Genomic DNA, 17,539 nt, shown 5'->3' with positions numbered 1-17,539 from the left:
ATTTGAGTTCAAAACATGGAATAGGACCACATTCATGAGTTTACGGCCCTGGAATAGTCCTAGGCCGTGAACTCATATGAAATGGGTTTTGAAGCAGAAAAACCCTTCCAAAACACAATTGGACCTTAGATATGGCTAGATGGCTTTATGGAATGGACCTAGAATGCCTTAAACTAAATTTTGGAGACTTGTATATGAGTTTACGTCCAAGGATGGTGTTTAGGCCGTAAACTCATAATTATAGGGTTTTTAAGCCCTTAAACCCTTCCTAAACCTCAACAAGACATGGATATGACTTCTAGAATAATTGCTTTAGCCTTGGAACACTTTAAACATAAATTTTGGGGGATTTATATGAGTTTACGGCCAAGGCATGTGCTTGAACCGTAAACTCCTCAACCCTGGGTTTAAACCCAATTTAATGTGTTAGAAAGCCACTTTAACACCCCTAAAGCCTTAGAATAATTTTTAGAAGTGTTTACAAACAAGTTTTTAGCCTTAAAACATAATAAATCCCTCTCTAGGAGAGTTTACGGCCATGAGGGGGGTCTCATAGGCCGTAAACTCCAAAAACACCCCAAATGTCCCATAAAAATTCATGTAAGGCCTTGAAATAATTTTAGCAATCACATGTGATTTGTTTGGAATCAAAAACAAAATTTTTCATGGGTTTATAGGAGTTTACGGCCATGAGTCCTATGCTAGGCCGTAAACTCCCTTAAGTATTGTCACAACTAGAAATTTTGTGTCATGTAATCTCTACACCCAAGTAAAATGTATAATCAAAAACTTAAAGAGCATGTATGATGCTTACTCTATGACATCAAATTTTGAAACAAATACCCCATACAAGTACTACAAATAGTCAACAAGGAATTGGAAACCCTAGAAGTTCTTGTTAGGTCCATTTTGGACTAGGACTTCCTTATTGGACTCATTGGACCAATAAGCCTCCAATTTGACTATCATGGGATTAGAACCTTTAAATGGGCTCTAATTGGACCCACATCCATTTATTTCAACATTTTGGGCCATATTGAGCCTAGAATGAAATGAATTAAAAATTATGAACCATGATTAACCTAAACTAGCCCAACAAAGTGTAAAAATCATATTATATTTTTTTTGGGCCAAAAATCATCCAACATGACTCCTATGTGGGCTTAGGGGCAATAAAGCCCAAAAATCTTTCCTTCTTTCCCAAATCTCGGCCCAAGGCAAGCCCATGAGAAAGGAGTTGACTTAATACATGCCACCTCACTTATATCCCACATATCTCCATGCATGGACCAACATGAATCAAGGAATGTCAACTCAACCCTTTCTCTCTTATTTCTTCTTGCTCTCAGCCAAACACAACACACACACACTCACAAAAATCTATTCCACTCTCTCTAAATCTTTAAGAACATCTCCTCCCCCTTCTTCAAAAATTTTGAGAATCATGAGCTTCTCAAGGAGGCTTTTCCCACAAAATCATCATCTAAGGTAAGTTGATGACTAATCCATGATCTAGCTACTTCATTCCATCAAAAATCTCTTCTAAATCTATTCCAACTTATGATCATGCACCTTAGAAGTCACCAAACTCGAGATCTACCAAGGAAAGGTGCTAGTAATGGGTTTTGAGCATTCTAACACTTCCTAAGTGTACATGCAACCCTAATAACCTTGGATCTATGTTTGTCTAATTATCATGCAAAGTTGAATTTCCAAGGTTATATTCCTATCTAGCATACATGGGGAACAATTTTAACTTGAATGAAAGATAGAATAACTTACCTTGTTGTTGCTTATGTTCCTTGAAACCTTGTGAGCCTAGCACCCCAAGTGTGATGCCTCAAATGCTTCACACAACACCAAATGCTCTTGGAAAGACCATTGAGATAATACACACTTCTTCAAATCGGCCAAGCCCTCTAGTTTCTTATGTCTAACCGATTTTGGTGGAGAATGGGACTCTTATATAGTGTTGACACATCTAGGGTTACACCATGTAAACCCTAATGTGTCATGACTCTTCATTTCCATGACCCATGGGTTTGTAACTCCCATGGAGCATCCTATGGGTAGAACCCAACTTGATAATCCATGGAGCCTCTTAGCCCACTATACAAGATATGAATGATTTACATAATCAACCCATATATTTAATTAGTTATCCTTTGATCACTTAATTAATTCCAAATTAATTCTTTGATCAAACTAATCAAATAATATTATTAATATATTAGAACTTATAATATATTAATAATCTCCAAGTGTTATTTCTCTCATTTAGTCTATCCAATTGCATGGTGCCATGCAACCCAAATGGACCATGCTGGGTCGAGTCAAGTACACACCCGAAATAGTTATGGACTTAGACACCTTATCCAACAGTCTCCCACTTGGATAAGTCTAATAACTATAACTCTAGTACTTTAGGAACCGACCGGCAATCGTAGCTCTTTCAAGGTCTCTCGGAACTGAGAAGATGATGGTAGGCCATTTAAGATAAGGGATCATATAATCCTCCGTTCTAGATATCAGCCGGACAAATACATGGAACAATGTCTTACTTATTGTCTAGCAGTTTGTTTCTCGATTTCCGATTTGTTTGACAAAGAACTTAATTGAACACATCAACTTAGTTCTGACCGGGCCCGGTACATAGGTCAAAACAAAATCATCGAGGGTCCAAGATATCAGCTTCTAATCCAAGAAGGAACAGATAAACTTCGACTCATATGTTTGTTCTACCACTCATTGAATTACACACAAAAGCACGTTTTATAACATCGAGTTACCAATGCGTTTTCGTACAATCAATGCATAACCAACTTGTAAGTAACAAATCATATCTCTAGGTTTGAAGACTTATATGATATTACCGTCTCACGATCACTCGAGATAGAATTCCATGAAGTGATTCTAGTGAGCGTGGGTTGAGTCCAATACTCAGAACTTATGAGCACTCATGATTGTTATAGCCTTGTCCAACACCTTAGACCTCTACAACCCATCATGACAGTCTTGATTCATACCTACTTCCGACATATGACCGACTGTGGAGGTTTGAATAATATGTTATACCAAACAAAGTTATTCTGGAAGTCAAAACATGCAAAAGAAACATAGTAAACGATCGACAAGAGATAGCAACACTTTACTCATAAATAAAAAACCTTTTATTCATCATCTAATGTCAATTACACTTTACAAATTTCTGGGTTATCTAACTACTAAATCTAATATCATCCTTCAGCCCTATGCTCCGAGCATGCTGGAGATGCTTAACCCGAGTCAGTCCCTTCGTGAGGGGATCTACTGGGTTCTCAACTGATGATACCCTCTTTGCCACGAGGAGTCCTTCTTCTATCCGATGTCTGATAAAATGGTATTTTCTGTCGATGTGTCTGGATCTCCCGTGATCCCTTGGTTCCTTGGCTAAGGCAACAGCACTTTCACTATCACAGAAAATCTCCATTGGCTTTTTGATAGCTAGTACAACTCCAAGGTCTCCAATGAAGTTCTTCAGCCATATCGCCTCCTTTGCCGCCTCGCTAGCTGCAATATACTCTGATTCACAAGTTGAATCAGCCACTGTCTCTTGCTTGGAACTCTTCCAAGAAATTGCTCCTCCATTTAGGGTAAAGATCCAGCCCGACTGAGAGCGGAAATTATCCCTATCAGTCTGGTAGCTAGCATCACAATACCCTACAACTCTCAAGTCATCACTCCCACCGAGGGTAAGGACCCAGTCCTTAGTCCTCCGTAGGTACTTGAAGATATTCTTTACCGCAGTCCAGTTTGCCTTGCCAGGGTTCGCCTGATACCTGCTAACCATGCTCAGGGCAAAGGCTACATTGGGTCGAGTACACGTCATAGCATACATGATCGATCCTACAGCCGAAGCATAAGGTGTTCGACTCATTTCTGCTATCTCAGCCTCAGTGCTAGGGTTTGTGTCTTACTCAATCTAGTGTTACTCTGGATGGGTAACTCTCCTTTCTTGGAATCCTGCATGCTGAATCTCTTCAGCACCTTATCCAAGTAGGTACTCTGACTGAGTCCAATTAGTCTTTTACTCCGATCTCTCAAGATCCTTATCCCTAGAATATAGGTAGCTTCTCCTAGATCCTTCATAGAGAAACACTTCCCAAGCCAGGACTTAACTTCCTGCAGAGTTGGGATGTCATTTCCTATGAGTAGTATGTCATCCACATACAACACCAAAAAGATAACTACACTCCCACTAGCCTTGACATACACGCAAGAATCATCTTCACTCCTAGAAAAGCCAAATTCCTTAACCTTTTCATCAAAGCAAAGACTCCATCTGCGAGGTGCTTGCTTCAATCCATAAATGGATTTCTCAAGCTTACACACTCTATTAGGGTACTCGTTGCTGATAAAACCCTCTGGCTGACTCATGTAAACATCTTCAGCCAACTTTCCATTAACGAAAGCAGTTTTGACATCCATTTGCCATATTTCATAGTCATGAAATGCAGCTATGGACAACAAAACCCGAATAGACTTAATCTTGGCTACTGGAGAAAAGGTCTCATCATAGTCCACTCCAGAAATTTGAGAGAAACCCTTTGCAACCAGTCTAGCCTTATATGTGTGTACATTACCATCCATGTCGGTCTTCTTCTTGAAGACCCATTTGCACCCTACTGTCTTACGACCTGGTACATTCTCAACCAAGTTCCAAACTTGATTGTCATACATGGACTGTATTTCACTATCCATTGCCTCTTTCCACTTGGCTGACTCAGGGCCTGCCATGGCTTCCGCATAACTATTAGGTTCATCCAGACCTATCAGTGTCTCATCACTGATAAGTGTATCTCCTTCTGCAGTAATATTGAATCCATAGTAATGCTCAGGAGCATTCCTAACCCTTGTGGAACGCCTCAGAGGTACAGACTTGTGAATTGGCTCAACAGGAGTTTCCTCCTCAAGTTGAGTGCTAGGGTTTGAAGTTCCTTCACCACTTGACTCTTGAATTTCTTCAAGATCAACTTGCCTCCCACTGTTTCCTTGGCTTATGAACTCTCTTTCTCTAAAGAAAGCCCTCCTAGCTATAAAGACCACATTTTCACTAGGTCTGTAGAAGAGGTAACCATAGGATTGTTGTGGGTAGCCGATGAAAATACACCTCTCGCTTCGGGGTTCAAGCTTATCATGAGTCTTGCGTCTCACGAAAGCCTCACAACCCCAAATCTTGATGTGGTCTAGTTTGGGTACTTTACCAGTCCACATCTCGTGAGGAGTTTTGGCAACTTTCTTTGTAGGGACTAGATTAAAGATATGGGCGGTAGTCTCTAAGGCATACCCCCAGAATGAGATTGGTAGCGAAGCTCAACTCATCATGGAACGAACCATATCTAACAAGGTTCGATTACGCCTCTCAGCCACACCATTCAACTGTGGTGTCCTGGGAGGTGTCAATTGTGAGACTATCCCACATTCCCTTAGATAGTCAAGGAACTCTGAACTAAGATACTCACCACCATGATCGGATCGAAGCATCTTAATGTTCCTGCCCAATTGATTCTCGACTTCCTATTTAAATTCCTTAAACCTTTCGAAAGTCTCTGACTTATGCTTGATCAAGTAGACATATCCATATCTACTATAATCATCAGTAAAAGTCAAATACTAACGATTAGCATCCCTTGTGGCATGTTTGAATGGTCCACACACATCCGTGTGTATAAGGTCCAACAAACCTTCACCCCTCTCACACGAACCTGTGAAGGGTGACTTTGTCATTTTTCCATGTAAGCATGATTCGCAACTATCATCTGACTTTAGGTCAAATGACTCCAAGACTCCATCCTTTTGGAGTTGGCCTATGCGTTTCTTGCTTATATGTACAAGACGACAATGCCATAATGATGCTTTATCTAAGTTATTATTATTAATAGAATCAATACACAAAACATTATTTCCTAAGTTATCTATAACAGATACAGCTTCATACACACCATCACAAGGTAATGCTTTAAAATAAAGAACATTATTAAAGAAAGCATCAATAAAACCAACTTCATTATTAAACGAAAAGGTAAACCCTTGTTTGTACAAAGCATGAAAGGAAATAATATTTCTTGCCATTCCTGGCGAATAACAGCATTTATTCAAATCTAAATTAAACCCACTACTTAGCGACAAAGTATAAACTCCAATCTTGGTAACAGGTAAAGCTTTCCTATTCCCCATGATCAAGTTTATTCTTCCTTGCTCCACATTCTCACTTCTTCTTAGTCCCTGCAAATCACAACAAATATGAATACCACAACCGGTATCAAGGACCCAAGATTTAGAATGGGGTGAGTTATTAGAAATGATAGTGTAAATACCTGCATGGTTGGGTTTAACTTTCCCATCCTTCACATCTTGCTGGTATTTTGGGCAGTTCCACTTCCAATGTGCTTTTTCATGGCAATAGAAGCATTCAGCCTCTTTTGGGTCAGAAGAAGAAGTGATGAAACCTTTCTTGGTTCCACTTGAAGAAGAGCCATCAAGGGTCCGAGCCTTGGTACCCTTCGAAGATCTCTTCCTTTTCTTCCCTCGACTTTTCCCGATTGCCAAAACCGGAGTAGAGTTTGGAGTAGGAGTGTTAACAACCGACTTCCCCTTAAGACTTGTTTCTACGGTCTTGAGAAGTCCCTGAAGTTTGCTAAGTGTGACCTCTTCCTTATTCATGTGATATGTCATGCGGAATTGATCATAGCACGATGGTAAGGAGTGCAAAATGATATCTATTGCAAGATCCTCAGGGAAGTTCACATTAAGCTTCAGCAAACGATCCACATAGCTTTGCATTTTCTGCATGTGGCTTGTGACGGATTCCCCGTCCTTCATCGTGGTTGTTATCATGGAGCAGATGATTTCATACCTCTCTTGTCGTGCACTTTGATGGTATCTTTCCATCAAATCTTGATGCATTTCATAAGGGTAGAAATCCTCATAAGACTTTTGGAGTTCCGCTGTCATCGTGGCCATCATGATGCATGCCACTTTCGTAGCATCCCTTTCATGTGCCTGAAAGTCAGCGATCTCCTGAGGAGTTGCAGTGGTCTCATCAATCTCCTTAAGCTCCTTGTCAAGGACATATTCTTTGTCCTCGTAGCGGGTAATCATCCTGATGTTTCTGATCCACTCATTGAAGTTGGACCCATCAAAAGTGACTTTCCCACACAAGTTCATAAGGGTAATGGAGCTATTAGGGTTAGAGCCAGAAGCAACATTGTTTGAAGACATCTGAAAGAAGAGGACAAGATTAGTTTAGATATTAAGAGAGTCCTTAATAAAACACCCAAATGTAATATTAAGGCTATGATCCAATCAATATATATTATAACTTGGAAGAGGTATGCCGTAATCCAAGCTATAACATATTTGAAAGGTAGGTGAATGACGATTCACCAATTTCCACCACGAAAAACGAAATATTAAATATTAGGTTTTTTTTATTGGTTCTTAGAAATTCCCAGATTCTTTGAGATTCAATGAACTTTTCAAAGGCATGTTTCAATCTCGAGTGTGCCCTCCAAGTTTTGTGATTGGGATACCGAGGATCACAAAACGAGGTGTGAAGTAACCATGCAAATCACTTGGTACCCTTAAAATTTATCACTCAATCGATGTGGCGGTAAACCACACACGCTCTATCGATACTATAATAAACCTTAAGTCACCCTTTACCTACCTTGTTAAGTCCAAGTTAGTGTGCCGGTTAACCACACACGCTCCACCAACGACTTAAACAAAGTGTAAAGTGTAATTTCATGGATTAGCACCTTATTCACATTTTTCCTAAAGTAACTAAGATTGGGAATTTAATAAAACATTTAGTTACTTTATAGTATTCATCATACTTTTAATGATAATTTATAAGTCCTTGTCTTACTCGTTCGGCTAACGACCCTCCACCGATCAAGCAAGCGGTGGGTGAGAGTGGACACCCATTAAGTTGCCATTTTATAGGCAACAACCTTATACCCACCTTATAGACCGGTTTCGTGAATGAGGCGTACTAGTGGTAAGACGACTTTGTTCTTATACATATATATATATATATATATATATATATATATATATATATTATATATATATATATATATAATTATTAAATCATAATAATAGAAGTATAAGGGTTGAATTTTAATTTTTAAAATTCTAAGGGTTGGAACTAAAGTTTTAACTTGACTTTACTTGTTCCAAAACATGAGGGCAAGTTTTGTAAACTTTCAAAACTTTTCATTTCTTGTAACTTATGAGTTTAATAGAGTAATAAAATGAAGACTCTTCATTTTTCTAACTCTTGTGTTCTTTTAATGGTTTTTAACTCAAGTGACTTTTGGTTTTCCATAACTTGAGGACAAGTTATGGATACCATTAAAACATATTATGATCAAGAATTAAACTACCACATAGGTTACAAATAATTCCTATGATCATCTAAACATCATAAGATCAAGAACATGAACATAAGCATTTTCATGAATCAAAACTACACTTAAAACTTTGTAATTTTGATAACTAGTTGTTGTAAATGAATTAGCAAGACATTACACCATCTAAAACAAGTTTTCAAGTACCAAAACAGTTTAGGGTAATGTTTCTAATCCATTTCCAGCAACTAACGTCGAAAATCTACACTCTGTCGACCCTACTCGCCGAGTGCATGAACCTACTCGCCGAGTAGGTTGAAGATACAAGTGAACTCGACGAGTCCCCCCATGGACTCGCCGAGTCCAGCAATCAGACAGCAAGTTTTTCAACTTTCTTCAACTTTTTAGCACAAATAACAAACAAACAAGCCTAGGCTCTGATACCACTGATGGGTTTTGAGCATTCTAACACTTCCTAAGTGTACATGAAACCCTAATAACCTTGGATCTATGTTTGTCTAATTATCATGCAAAGTTGAATTTCCAAGGTTATATTCCTATCTAGCATACATGGGGAACAATTTTAACTTGAATGAAAGATAGAATAACTTACCTTGTTGTTGCTTATGTTCCTTGAAACCTTGTGAGCCTAGCACCCCAAGTGTGATGCCTCAAATGCTTCACACAACATCAAATGCTCTTGGAAAGACCTTTGAGATAATACACACTTCTTCAAATCGGCCAAGCCTTCTAGTTTCTTATGTCTAACCGATTTTGGTGGAGAATGGGACTCTTATATAGTGTTGACACATCTAGGGTTACACCATGTAAACCCTAATGTGTCATGACTCTTCATTTCCATGACCCATGGGTTTGTAACTCCCATGGAGCATCCATGGAGCATCTTATGGGTAGAACCCAACTTGATAATCCATGGAGCCTCTTAGCCCACTATACAAGATATGAATGATTTACATAATCAACCCATATATTTAATTAGTTATCCTTTGATCACTTAATTAATTCCAAATTAATTCTTTGATCAAACTAATCAAATAATATTATTAATATATTAGAACTTATAATATATTAATAATCTCCAAGTGTTATTTCTCTCATTTAGTCTATCCAATTGCATGGTGCCATGCAACCCAAATGGACCATGCCGGGTCGGGTCAAGTACACACCCGAAATAGTTATGGACTTAGACACCTAATCCAACAGTTAGGACCTTTTCAGATACATTACTCACTATCTGAGATACAGGATGATCTCTGGTCCATTTAGTGAGCGGAGGAAAGTTTGGATCATAGGATGGATCCAATTCAGCGTTGACTATTTCTTCCAACTCGTATTGAATATCATGATCATAGAACATGTCGGAATTCTCCCCCTCGATAGATGATGATTCATTTGGATTTTCAGGTTGATTTGGACCTTCGAGTGCTACAGGACTTTTGGGTGTAGCCGGGCTTTCGGGCATTACAGGACTTTCGGGTGTAGCCGGGCTTTCGAGTGCCACTGGACTTTCAGGTGTAGCCGGGATTGAATTTTCCCCTTGAAACTATGAGTCTAGATGATTTGAAGAGAATTGACTCTCCCCCTCAACTGAAGTGTCGTGCTGAGGAGGTTCGTTTGGAACTGGATCTCCTTCTCCCATTTGTTTGGCTACATCTTCAACAATCTGCTTCAGTCGATCGATTTTGTTGTCTGCCGCCTTGGCTTCCGAGAGAGTGGCTTTCTCAGGTTCATCGAATAAGTCTACGAATTGATCAAATAAATTAGCAATCGTGGCTGTGAGTTAACCTATTTGAGAAAAAATCTCTCCAACTGCTTCTTCGGTAGTCTTTAGTTTCTTGATGTAACTCTCATCAAAAGTCACATAATTGGTTTCTTCAATCTTTCTAGAACGTTTATTTAAAACCCTGTATGCCTTTGAAGTAAGAGAATATCCCAGAAAAATTCCTTCGTCAGCTTTAACATCAAACTTGTTACGATGTTCTTTGGAGTTGAAGATGAAGCACCTTGAACTGAACACATGGAAGAATTTTACATTTGGCTTCTTGTTATTGATGATCTCATAAGGAGTGAGAGAGAAATGCTTGTTGAGATAAGACCTATTCTGCGTAAAACATGTTGCAGCAATAACATCAGCCCAGAAATATAAGGGAAGAGAAGCAAAACTTAGCATAGTTCGGGCCGCCTCGCACAAGGATCGGTTTCGCCTTTTGACAATACCATTCTGTTGAGGCGTATAAGGGGCTGAGAAGTTATGAATGGTTCCTTTTTCTGCCAAGAAGTCTTCGAATTCTTTGTTCTTGAATTCCAGTCCATTGTTGCTCCTAATGTTTCGAACGACTTTTCTCAGTTGCACTTCAACCTGCTTGATAAACATTTTTAGCTTAGGAGTGGCCTCAGATTTGTGCTTTAGATAGAATACCCATGTAAAACGTGAGAAATCATCAACAATAACAAGAATATACTTGCTACTGCCAATGCTCTCTATTGATGATGGACCACACAAGTCGGTGTGAAGCAACTCAAGTGGTTCAATAACTTTCGTGTTTATAATTGACGGGTGACTTTGACTACTTTGTTTCCCCATTTCGCATGCAGCCCACAAGTGTTCTCGATCAAATTTGAGTAATGGAAGACCCCGAACATGACCTCCGAAGACAAGTTTGTTGATGTCTTTGAAATTCAGATGTGAAAGCCTTCGGTGCCACAACCAACTTTTGTCTGAATGAGCTTTGGATAAAAGACATATGGCTAGATTTCCTTTGATTGGTCTGAGATTCAGAGGAAACATTTCGCCTTTTCGATCTGATTTGAGAATGACCTTGTTGGATTTCTTCTCTATAATTTCTTAACCTTCGTCGTCGAATGGAACTTTGAGACCGGTACCTCCCACCAGTTGCGATACACTGATGAGGTTATGCTGCAATCCTTCTATGTATGCCACCTTTCTTTTTGTGAAGTCTTCATTGGTTATCATCCCATAACCCTTTATTGTTCCATAGGAGTTGTTACCGAACTTGACATTCCCACCATTTTGAAGTGATCAAAACTCCCTTAGCTCTTCCTTCCTTCCTCTCATGTGACGTGAGCAGCCACTGTCAATATACCATTCTTCGTCAAACTGCTCATCACTAATAACCTGCAAAAATTAAGCAGATTTAGGAACCCAAAGTTTCTTGAGTCCATGTGAGCCTTTCACAGGAACAGGAGTAGTAAAAGAAACATCAATAAGATATGTTCGTTTTATTAAGGTTGTTTCATCTTTTCTTTTAATGGTAAACACTTTGATTTTATTAGGATTACTTGCATCCTTTTTGGATTCAGATTCTGGGGTATGGACTTTAGTCTGCTTTCGGTCTTCCTTGGCTAAGGAATTCTTCCTTTTTCCTTTCAAGTTCGTTAATGATCTTGAATTTTGTTTATGAATAGAATTGGGTTTAGAAGAAGATTGAGAATGAGAAGAATCAGAGGAAAAGAAATTAGAATGAGAGTCTTTCCTGACTTGGGGTTCAAAATGACCCTTTCGTTTCTGGTCATTGGAGGGACCGAACCTGGACCTTCGGTAGCTGCTTGATGATGAGCCGAAGTTGGATTTTTGGGTGTTGTTGGTTGGTGGTCCGAAACTTGGTCTTTTATTATAAAAGCTTGATGGATTGAAATCAGGTATTTGCCTGTTATTATTTGGCGGACCGAAACTAACTTTTCGGTTGATGTTGCTTTCGGGACCGAACCTATCCTTTCGGTTCTGTTCTTCGTGTGGCCCGAAAGTCTTTCTCTCTGACTTAGGATCTTTATCATGGTAAGAGTAATGAGGGTTTTGAGAGCGCCAAAACTGCTTTCGCTCTGAGAGATTTTTCTTGTATCTATGGTTTCTCTGCTGCTTTTGATTTTTCACCTGTTTCGGTTGTCTGTGGATATTAGCTTTTTGTTTCAGCTTCTTGGCAACCGGTTCACTCTTCATAGATGAGGTTTCGCTTGTGGAGGTGACTTCTTCTACAGGAATTTCTTTTGTGCCACTTGTACTTGGTACGTCGAAATGGGTAGGCTTATTCAGCGGTTCGGGCACATATATACCTTTGGTCTTCCAGGATGTTCGCTTCGACAGACCAACCGTTTCGTCTGCGTTGTCTATGGGTGTTGACCAGAAAAACTCATCACAGCCATCGGCATTATCTTCGTTCACTATGGCAGTGAGTTCGGCTCTTTGATGTTCGGTTACTCTTGGGACCTTATATACCTGATTGGGAGTAGTTCTAACCTTCTGAAACACAACGACCTTTTCTTTAAGGGTTGGGGACTTAGTTTTAGACAAACGAGCGAATTCCACAAAATTTTCAGAAATCAGGTTTTTGTGGTTTTCGGGTTCGCTCTTGACAAACTCAGAACAGTCGACTTCAACCTCTATAGAAATTTCACTCATATCATCGTCCTCATTATGTTCAGATGCGTTTTCAACATCAATTTTGTTTTCTTAACTTAAATTGGTACTCAATGAGTCGAATTTTTGTATGGTTTCGGTCCTGAGTTTCAGCTTATCATTTTCATCCAAAAGATTTTTAAGTATGTCCTTATGGTCTTTGGACTTTATAAAAGATTCTATTTTGTCCAGACCATACATATAAGTAGGATTAACATCATCGGAAGATACAACACTTTCACAGTTGTATGCTTCGGCATCGATTTCATCCTCTTTATACTCAAGGAAGGGTAGAATCATGTGATGTATCTTCTGCCCTATTTCACAATTTAGATGCAGGTGAGTAATCTTAGCATAAAGTATTTTAGCGATCAAGCAAAAAACATTCCTTTGTTTTAACAATTTCAAATTGTCCCTTTTCAAATAAATGTTTTCATCCCTAGACTTAATTAGCTCCGACTCCTTCTACTCAATCCACATTCTTCGCTCCTCACTCTTGGATGACACCCTGCTTATTTGGTCAGTCAGATTAGAATTTATGACACGTGTTTGAGTTAAACAACTATCTAGATTTGAAAGTCTTGAATTCAAGTTATTTAATTCCTTTTCATATGATTTTTGTGGAATTTTAAACGAAACAAAAATAGATTGTACCTTCTTGATCAGTTCATCAAGTTCACTGATCTGCACACTGAGAGGTTTTGTTGTGAAGCATAAGTCCTCTCGCTCCTTGGCCTCTTCATTTCCACCATCAGTGTTGTATCCCCTCATCTGAGATACATCAGTCACCATCAGACATCTTCCACCGGTTTCGCCACCTTTTGCGACATAAGCCTTTCCATGAGAAGGCTTTCTCACTTCATCATCTTCTGAGTCGGTCGACCACACCTGTACGCCACCGAACTCGTCATCCTCTGCCAAACCCTACACAATAAGAGCATTCATAGAAGAATTAGTAGCAGCCTTCTGCCTTTTTATCTCTTCCAGTCTTTTCATAAGACTTGCTTCTTCATCTTTCTCTTCGTCTTTCTCTGCCATCTTCTTCAGCACGCAATCCTTTGCGTAGTGATTCTTTCCCCCACAGTAGAAGCAACTGACACCAGAGTCAGCTTCACCCTTTGCTTCCTTTTTCGACTCCTCAACCTTCGGCTCATCTTTCACTCTTTCGGAACTATAGCTTCCCTGCCAATTACGATTTTTGTTGGAAGGAAACTTTTTCTTTATAAACCTTCTAGGATTTGACACCATTAAAGCATAATCTTCGGCTGTCAGATCGTGATCTCCCAGATTAAGATCCTCTTCATCTTCTTCTACACTTTTACCCTTGGACAGAAGCGCCAGAGACCCTAGACTAGAAACCACGTTTTTTTTCTTGTAACACAATCTTTTCTTGGGATTTCATAATTCCCACCAGTTTCGCCAGCGAGTACGATTTGAACTGCTCGTGTGCTTTAACTGTTGACACAACAACTCTCCATTCGGATCTTAGACCAATCAGAAAGGTGACCTTCTGTGACAACCCTATTTTTCCCGAAAAGCATTGTAAACACTCGAAAGCTAAAAACAACGAAATTAACCTCGAAAATAAAGTGTTCAAGTATCTAAGTTGGGATGCATCGAATATTAGATATCATGCCAAGGTTTCCAAAAACATAAAGAACGCTCAAAACCGAGTTATGTTGAAGAAATTATAACCACTCGTATATTTACGACGCGACGTTAAAACAATATTTGACGTAAAAAGTAGAATCTCAATAAAATGCATTTTTAGCCTTAAGTATCTAAACAAAAGTCGTAGATCTCGTTGAAAGGTGAGCGTACATAAAAAGATCGCCCAAATTGGACCTCGTATGAAGAAGTTACGAATTTTCAAAGTTTCGTAACAGTAGTAGAGGGCTAAAAACTCGGATTGAAGATCGAGTGTTATTTAGCTAACGCAACCTAAACGAAAGTTGAAGATCTCCTCAGTAGTAATAAAACAATAAAAAGACAAACGAAAACCGACGTCGAATAAAGAACCTATGAATTTTTAACGAACTTTAGGAGGCCCGGCCTATTAAAAATATATCATTAAAAATAAAGTCAAAACTAGCCGACGGAGTCTAAAGGAAAGTTATAGAGCATAATCTCACCTACGCGTGGATATAAAGAACGCGAAAAACGGAGATCGTACGCGAAAGTTACGGAATTTAGAAGTCGGAAGCAGGGATTACGCCCCGCGTACTCTGGGAGTACGCCCCGCGTACTAGACCCAGAGTCGAGTCTCATCGGCCCGCCCAAGCTACACCCGGCTAGAACCAGTAGTCCCATCGACCCGCCCAAGCTACGCTAGCTAGACCCGAGTCGTAAGCCATGACGCCATGTTACGCCCCGCGTACTCCGGAAGTACGCGCCGCGTACGGGGTTTTCCAGCACTATAAATAGATGGCATGAGCTTCGAACTTTGGCACACCCTCACAATTCATCAGTCATTCTCCCATACTTCTAAGCCCCAGAGACCACTCCCGACGACCTTCGTTTCCGCACTCGAGCCCCCGACGAAAGATTTACGCTGCAGAGACCCTCGAAGAGCCCGACGATGCAACCATCCGCGGTCGAAGTTCTGCTCAAACCTATCCTCTCTCTCTTCAAACTTAACGAGTGAGTTCATACCCCTACTTTTCAATTCTTTTCACGTTTTAGGGGGGGGAAATACAAGTACATTACAAATCAAAGTGTTATTTTTATAATATCGTTCTTATAGAGTGTTGATACAAAAATAACTTTATGTTTTAAAGGGATATTATATCACCAAGTTGTTATTACTAAATGGGAACATACTTTTGACAAACTATAATGAGCATAGTATTCAAGTGATTCATACATTTTACATATACATCTCGACAAATGAAATGCTTTCAAAAGAAGTACAGTCTTTTATCATCGTAAATTTGTTTATACCTAGTAATGTGAGACAGCTTCACGTACGTTCGAGTATGCATTATTAAGTCCTGTATTATATACCATAATCCCTTGTAGGGGGAGCGTGATACTTGTGTATAGATCTATACGGGATTGACAATCCCACACCTAAGCTGTTAGCTACAGCTAGGCCGGCAGGCCTGGGGTGACAAATGTCATAACAGTTCCAACGCCTGAAGAACGTTGTTACAGGCCAACAATGTCATTAGCATGGTTATAAAACTCACATAAAAGTATAAAAACAAGTTAGATTTACGAGATTCATACATGCATTTCAGTTTTCCATTTTATTGTCAATACAAATGTTATCACTATTATTCAAGCATGGAAAACAATAATGCACTCCAACACGGGAAACTTTTCAAATCATATATAGAAAATATTGGATTTTCTGAAAAACCTCGTTCATCGCTTTACTATCAAAAAGGACATACTTTTCAATGCAAAACACTTATGAACTCACCAACTTAATTGTTGACACTTTTTCGAAACCACTTGTATTTCTCAGGGAATCAGTAATACAGGTAACTACCAGCTTTTGGAGAAGGAAACACTAAAGATGTTTTATTATTGAACATTTATCATCTCATTGTAATATTCTTTTGCTATTATGTATAACACAACAACATACGTTTTCATTATATATGTGATGGTTGTGTTACTTTCTTTACAATATTCAATGGTTGTGATACTACGTGAAGTCATCCACCCCCGAATGTTTCCGCCATTCAGGTTTGGGGGTGTGACACCTTCTGTTCAATAAGCTTCCTTTCAATATCATGTTTGATCATCTTGCTAAGAAGATGATTGAAGTGATCAAACGTCTGTGTAACAGACTCATCAGGATTTTGCTTGAACTCTCCAAACTCAGACAGAAGCAAGGTCTGAATTGAGTACTCCAGATCTTCATCTGTAGAATACAGCTCTCGCAACTGATCCCAGATTTCTTTAGCTGTACTGTAGGAACTTACCAATCTAAACGTGTCAGATTGAAGAGCGAATCGAATCAGTCTCAATGCCTTAATGTTGCACTGAAACTTCTCTTTTTCGTCCTGAGCAACATCTTTCACATCTTTTAACAAATCATTATACTCCTGTTGAGTTTTAATAATTCTGGATGTTCCTGAATGAGCAAATGGTCCAGACACAATAGCTTCCCATGTCAAATACCCATTATCTTCAGATCCAATGACGTAGTCTTCAAAGTGATGCGCCCAAACCTCATAATCTTGAGTGTAGAGAAGTGGAATCTTAGTTGTAGATCCTATACTATTTAAGATGTTGATAGGATTGGATTGAGAATCGTCCATGCTTGATCGTTTAACCTGTTGTAAGATCAGACTTGTAATACGTAATATTAGGGCAAGATGAATAAATACTGAGATACGTCAATTATGGAGTGACGGCTCAATACATATCAGTAAATGCGGAATAAACCCTAATCACTTCTTTCACATAAGAAATGTGTATGAATTACACAGTCTCCTGCTCTGATACCAATTGATGAGTTAAGAAACTCTTTGATCGTTTAGATCTTCTAACAGGTTAATCACAAAAACGAAAACCAGCAATATAAAACACAAGAATGAATCAAAATATGTCGAATGATTCAATAGATTCAAGCCTCAGCAGAGCTCGATAAAGAACTTCTGCTGTAGAGGCTGTTAGGGTTACAAACGATAAAGATCAAATCTTTTAGAGTAATTAACTTCTAAATCCTTACGTACTAGGATGCATGCAAGCACCTATA

The sequence above is a fragment of the Lactuca sativa genome, chromosome 9, assembly GCF_002870075.4.
Source record: "Lactuca sativa cultivar Salinas chromosome 9, Lsat_Salinas_v11, whole genome shotgun sequence".
NCBI lineage: Eukaryota > Viridiplantae > Streptophyta > Magnoliopsida > Asterales > Asteraceae > Lactuca > Lactuca sativa.
This window is presented reverse-complemented; position numbering follows the sequence as displayed.